Here is a 7,366-nt window from a genome sequence, read left to right as displayed (position 1 = left end):
CTAAAATTTTTTAATGAATCCCGAAAAATTCTATATATTTTACCTTTATATAGTATTTAGGACTATTTAAAAGGATAAAATTTTTTTCGAAAATCTACATATGTATCACATGTATTATACCGGTACCCTGTCGCAATATAACATGTACGATTTGTATATAAAATAAAATGAAATTTTTTCCCTAAAATTTTTTAATGAATCCCGAAAAATTCTATATATTTCACCTTTATATAGTATTTAGGACTATTTAAAAGGATAAAATTTTTTCGAAAATCTACATATGTATCACATGTATTATACCGGTACCCTGTCGCAATATAACATGTACGATTTGTATATAAAATAAAATGAAATTTTTTCCCTAAAATTTTTTAATGAATCCCGAAAAAATCTATATATTTTACCTTTATATAGTATTTAGGACCATTTAAAAGGATAAAAATTTTTTCGAAAATCTACATATGTATCACATGTATTATACCGGTACCCTGTCGCAATATAACATGTACGATTTGTATATAAAAAAAAAATATACATTTTTTTCTAAAAATTTGCATTAATTCCAAAAATTTTTTAATAATTTATTATAATTATTAATGTTTATTGAATAATTTATTATAATGCATAAATTTCATTTAATAAAATATGATAAAAGCAAAAAAAAATTTTTTTGGTCCCAAAATAAAAATTTTTAGCTGAAAAAAATTTTTTTTTTAAAATTTTTTTCTTTAAATTTTGATTATTCTGTAAAGTTTATGATGTTTAAAGCCATTTTAAACATTATCATATTTTGAGTTTGAAGCACCGGGTGTAATGTCTTTAATATATATGATGGATAGTGCGTGTAAGTTAATGAGATGAATGTATATCTATGTATAACAGTGTATTAGTGGTATTACGTTCAGCAGTCTCACACATATGATATAGTATGGTATAGTATAAGTTGTTTATTTTTCATACTGTCCGTGTATCATTCAACAAAGGTGGTGTAGAGTTGTATATGGCTTGGTATGACGTCGTTGCAATTCTATGGACACTATGATATTACGGATGCACAGATAGAGGAATAACACTTATCGTATATGTATCATTTATGTATGTTGACTGTGTAATGAATACTAAATATAATAAAATAATACACTTTTTAATAGAATAACATTTGTTTCATGTTTTAGTATGATATTAAATGGTATAGAATAGGTTGTTTATTTTTCATACTGTCCGTGTATCATTCAACAAAGGTGGTGTAGAGTTGTATATGGCTTGGTATGACGTCGTTGCAATTCTATGGACACTATGATATTACGGAATAACAGAAAGAGGAATAAAACTTATTGTATATGTATCATTTATAACGTACTTTTATGTTGACAAGAATGAATGTATATCTATATGAAATAGTGTATTTTGTGGTATTATGTTCAACAGTCTTACATATATGATATAGTATGATATAGTATAATTTGTTTATTTTTCATACTCTAAGTGTATCATTCAACAAAGGTGGTGTAGAGTTGTATATGGCTTGGTATGACGTCGTTGCAATTCTATGGACACCATGATATCACGAAAAAACAGAAAGAAAAATAACAATTATCGTATATGTATCATCTATATTATTATTGTATTTTGACTATGTAATGAATGCCAAATTTAAAAATATACACTTTCTTAATAGAATAACATTTATTTTAGTATAATATAAAATGATATTGAATATGTTGTTTAATTTTCATACTGTTCGTGTATCATTCAACAAAGGTGGTGTAGGTATGTATATGGCTTGGTATGACGCTTTTGCATGTCTATGGACACCATGATATTACGAAAAAACAGAAAGAAGAATAACACTTTTCAAATATGTATCATTTATATATTTTATTAACATGAACGCAAAATATACAAAATTATATATATATATACTCAAAATATTCTGGATGGTAATCAGTTTGGTTTATTTTGATATTTAATATTGTATTTTGGTTTTTTTGCTAGTAATGTTTCGAATATGTATATGCTGTTATTATTTTTTAGGTGTACATTGTATTAAATTGTTATCAATTATTTAATGTATGTATACAAAATAATAGCAAAAACATTTTCAATTATTATATAAAAATTTTTTTTTTTACACATGCATATTTATTAATATATGAAATTTTATCTCAGTTTTAATAAATATGTATTGAAATGAATAATAATACAATCTTATATATATTGATAATAGTCTGGATGGTAATCAGTTTGGATTATTTTGATATTAAATATTGTATTATTATTTTTGTAAAAAAATTAATGAGAATTTTGTAAAAAAACCTCTATATGTATATCTTTTTATATCAATATTTAAAAAAAAATTTTTTTTTATTAAATTATTGATTATAAATAGAATAACATATAAATTTTTTTGTCAAAGCAAGTTCATGGGTTATAAGTTTTAAACTTTACACTCCCATATGAGCACACAATATTATTTATAAAAATAATTTTTATAAATAATATTACATTGACTCACCTCATACCAAGCGAGAATATTAAGTGTTATTATAACGTTTTTTATTTAAAATTAACTTTTTAAATAAAATTAAAAAATAAATGACGCTTTCAATCTAGCGACGAGTATGAGAAAATGTTTGAAATATTTTAAGACCCATTTGGTGATGGTCTGACAAAAATCATAATTATTTTTTTTTTTTTTTATTCAATAATATTTATTATGAATAACATGTTATATATTTCTTTTTGTAAAAGCAAAAAAATTATATAAATGACATAATAAAATATATATTTGAAAAAAAAAAAAATTAATAATAATATATATATCTCATATGTTTTTTCTATTAATTTTAAAACAATAGAGATATAAAAAAAAAAAAATTTATATCAGTAATGGGTGAGACCATCTGATATTTAAAATGAAATTGTAATAATATTATTATATATTAATAATTATTGTATGAAAATTTTTTTTCTTATAATAAGAAAACAAAAATATCATGTATATTATTATATATTTAATATTATAAATACAAATAGTTCCCTGGTTGATCCTGCCAGTAGTCATATGCTTGTCTCAAAGATTAAGCCATGCATGTCTCAGTACAAGCCAAATTAAGGTGAAACCGCGAAAGGCTCATTATATCAGTTATGGTTCCTTAGATCGTACCCACATTTACTTGGATAACTGTGGTAATTCTAGAGCTAATACATGCAAACAGAGTTCCGACCAGAGATGGAAGGAATGCTTTTATTAGATCAAAACCAATCGGTGTAAATTTTAATTTGCATCGTTTAATTTGGTGACTCTGAATAACTTTAAGCTGATCGCACGGTCTCGTACCGGCGACGCATCTTTCAAATGTCTGCCTTATCAACTGTCGATGGTAGGTTCTGCGCCTACCATGGTTGTAACGGGTAACGGGGAATCAGGGTTCGATTCCGGAGAGGGAGCCTGAGAAACGGCTACCACATCCAAGGAAGGCAGCAGGCGCGCAAATTACCCACTCCCGGCACGGGGAGGTAGTGACGAAAAATAACGATACGGGACTCATCCGAGGCCCCGTAATCGGAATGAGTACACTTTAAATCCTTTAACGAGGATCCATTGGAGGGCAAGTCTGGTGCCAGCAGCCGCGGTAATTCCAGCTCCAATAGCGTATATTAAAGTTGTTGCGGTTAAAAAGCTCGTAGTCGAATCTGTGTCCTACACTGTTGGTTCAATGCTCGCATTGTTTAACTAGCATGTTATGTGGGACGTCCTACCGGTGGGTGGTACAGATTATGTATAAAGTATATTTTAGTGTTATTATTTATTTAATGCATTATATATATTTTTATTATGTAATTTGTCGTAAGTGTTTAACCGTTAAGAGCGGTGGCAGCCCCCAATTGCAATCCCGTCGCGGTGCTCTTAATTGAGTGTCGAGGTGGGCCGGTACGTTTACTTTGAACAAATTAGAGTGCTTAAGGCAGGCTCAAATTTTGCCTGAATATTGTGTGCATGGAATAATGGAATAGGACCTCGGTTCTATTTTGTTGGTTTTCGGAACTCCGAGGTAATGATTAATACGGACAGATGGGGGCATTCGTATTGCGACGTTAGAGGTGAAATTCTTGGATCGTCGCAAGACGGACAGAAGCGAAAGCATTTGCCAAAAATGTTTTGATTGATCAAGAACGAAAGTTAGAGGTTCGAAGGCGATCAGATACCGCCCTAGTTCTAACCATAAACGATGCCAGCTAGCGATCCGCCGAAGTTCCTCCGATGACTCGGCGGGCAGCTTCCGGGAAACCAAAGCTTTTGGGTTCCGGGGGAAGTATGGTTGCAAAGCTGAAACTTAAAGGAATTGACGGAAGGGCACCACCAGGAGTGGAGCCTGCGGCTTAATTTGACTCAACACGGGAAACCTCACCAGGCCCGGACACCGGAAGGATTGACAGATTGAGAGCTCTTTCTTGATTCGGTGGGTGGTGGTGCATGGCCGTTCTTAGTTGGTGGAGCGATTTGTCTGGTTAATTCCGATAACGAACGAGACTCTAGCCTGCTAAATAGACGTACTTTACCGGCATCTCAAGGCCCATCGGCTGTTTGTTTCCCATTTCATTCATTTTCATGTGTGTTATGTATTGTATTTATATATGCATGTATTTTTGAGATTTAACGATCAAGATTATATTTTGTATATATTGTGCTTTATGTTGCATATGTTATGGTGTATGGGTACGCAGTTTTTTGATGTGGTTTTTACTGCCGGCGTACAAATAATTCTTCTTAGAGGGACAGGCGGCATTCTAGCCGCACGAGATTGAGCAATAACAGGTCTGTGATGCCCTTAGATGTTCTGGGCCGCACGCGCGCTACACTGAAGGAATCAGCGTGTCCTCCCAGGCCGAAAGGTCCGGGTAACCCGCTGAACCTCCTTCGTGCTAGGGATTGGGGCTTGCAATTGTTCCCCATGAACGAGGAATTCCCAGTAAGCGCGAGTCATAAGCTCGCGTTGATTACGTCCCTGCCCTTTGTACACACCGCCCGTCGCTACTACCGATTGAATGATTTAGTGAGGTCTTCGGACTGGTACGCGGCAATATTTCTGATATTGCCGATGTTGCTGGGAAGATGACCAAACTTGATCATTTAGAGGAAGTAAAAGTCGTAACAAGGTTTCCGTAGGTGAACCTGCGGAAGGATCATTAACGATATATATAAAATATATTTATTTATATTTTTTGTATTGTTTTTAAATATTCCAAAAAATAAAAATATTATTGATAAGAAATATTTTTTTTAACAAAATAACATATTAATATGTAATTTTCTCAAAATATATAATAGTAATTATGTGTTAAAAGAGATTTATTTTGGTTATGATATCATATTAAAGTAATACGCCAAACTTTTTTTATACACATAATATATCTATACATATAATATAGAGAATATTATATAAATATTAATAATATATTTGTTACATATAAAATATTTTTATATTCAATATTATTATTATTATTAAACAATAATTATTAATAAAATCTATAAATAATTTCTCTTATAAAAAAGTGAAATTAAAAATAGAATATATTGAAATTATTTGTTTATATGTATATAATCTCTATTAAGAAAAATAAAATAAGATTATAATTGATATAATCTATATTTTTATTTTTCTATGTTATATAATAAAAATAAAGAAAACACAAGATAAAATTTTTTTAAAGAATAAAATTTATTTCAAATTTAAATTTCTTTATGTTTTGTCTTGATATTTCTTTTTTTTTATTAAAAGTTATTATGTTAAAAAACAAACCCATTTGTTTTGTACCATATTAATATTATATATATTTTTATGTAGAAAATAATTTATAAAAAAAAAATAAATACATTTCTATAAAATATACCAAATATTAATTATTATATCTAGCTAGCACTAACAAAAATATCAAAAATGTTATGTATATATTTATTAATACCATAATATCTTTAATTTATATATATATATATTTAAAATAAAATATATAATTTATATTCTAGAAAAATTTTTTTATTTTAAAAGAATTTATAAAGATATATAAATTAATAATTTTATTTTTTATATTAAAAATAAAGATTATTATTAATAATAATACTTACATTTAAAATTTAAAAAGATTACCCTGGACGGTGGATCACTTGGCTCGTGGGTCGATGAAGAACGCAGCTAATTGCGCGTCAACTTGTGAACTGCAGGACACATGAACATTGACATTTCGAACGCACATTGCGGTCCTTGGATACTGTTCCCGGACCACATCTGGCTGAGGGTCGTATACATTATATTAATATAATAAAAGATTATTTTACATAAAATTTTTTTTATGAAAAAGAAATTTATCAATAATTAAAAAAGAAAATTTATTTTTTCATATTTAATTAAATTGATAAATAAAATTTTTATAAAAGAAATGTAAAATTATTTATATATGAATGTTTTACGCCAAATATAAGAAAAAAATAAATATAAAATGTTTTTAATAGCATTTAAAATTTATATATTTTTTATTATTTGTCGACATTTTTAAATTAATATATCAATATTATTTTTTATCATTTATATATAATATTATAAAACTTTATGTTAATAATAATATTAATAATAAATGATATTAATAATATATTTTTAAAATATTAAATAAAGAAGAATAAACAAAAATATTATATATTAATATTTTGTTATGGAATATTTTATTTGTAATAAAATTTTCAATATACTCGAAAAAAATTAATATATATAATTATTTATTTTTTATTTTCTTCTCTTTAGATAAATATAAAAATAATATTATATAATAATATTAAAAAAATTTGAGTATGAATAATTAAGAAAATTGTTTACTTATAAAATATAACAAAAACATAATATATAAAAAAAATTTTTGTTTTAATACTTCTAAAAACTTTTACGACCTCAGAGTAGGTGAGATTACCCGCTGAATTTAAGCATATTATTAAGCGGAGGAAAAGAAACTAACTAGGATTCCCTTAGTAGCGGCGAGCGAACAGGGATAAGCCCAGCACTGAACCCCGTGGCTGATAAACAGACACTTGGGGAATGTAGTGTTTAGGAAGATTCAATATAAACCTATTGTTATATAATACATCCAAGTCCATCTTGAATGGGGCCATATACCCATAGAGGGTGCCAGGCCCGTAGTGATTATTATTGATGATAGGTGAATCTTTCCTTAGAGTCGGGTTGCTTGAGAGTGCAGCTCTAAGTGGGTGGTAAACTCCATCTAAGGCTAAATATTACCACGAGACCGATAGCGAACAAGTACCGTGAGGGAAAGTTGAAAAGAACTTTGAAGAGAGAGTTAAAGAGTACGTAAAACC

General features: G+C 28.3%; 3 non-coding genes across 3 annotated transcripts in view; all 3 read left to right on the top strand.

The window, feature by feature from the left end:
* Positions 1–3,037: 3,037 nt before the first annotated feature.
* LOC123303616 lies at positions 3,038–5,193 on the top strand. The gene has a single exon (XR_006535721.1). It is a non-coding gene; the product is annotated as a small subunit ribosomal RNA (ribosomal RNA).
* A 953-nt stretch (positions 5,194–6,146) lies between these two features.
* On the top strand, positions 6,147–6,301 carry LOC123303623. The gene has a single exon (XR_006535728.1). It is a non-coding gene; the product is annotated as a 5.8S ribosomal RNA (ribosomal RNA).
* Positions 6,302–6,936: 635 nt separating this feature from the next.
* The window catches only part of LOC123303621, a 4,577-nt gene continuing 4,147 nt past the window's right edge, over positions 6,937–7,366 (top strand). The window contains exon 1 of the ribosomal RNA XR_006535726.1: positions 6,937–7,366. This exon is cut by the window's right edge and continues 4,147 nt beyond it. This is a non-coding gene — a ribosomal RNA (large subunit ribosomal RNA).

This window comes from Chrysoperla carnea (genome assembly GCF_905475395.1).
Source record: "Chrysoperla carnea chromosome X unlocalized genomic scaffold, inChrCarn1.1 SUPER_X_unloc_11, whole genome shotgun sequence".
In the NCBI taxonomy this organism is placed as follows: domain Eukaryota; kingdom Metazoa; phylum Arthropoda; class Insecta; order Neuroptera; family Chrysopidae; genus Chrysoperla; species Chrysoperla carnea.
Note: the sequence above shows the minus strand (reverse complement) of the source record. Positions and strands in the feature narration are given on the sequence as shown.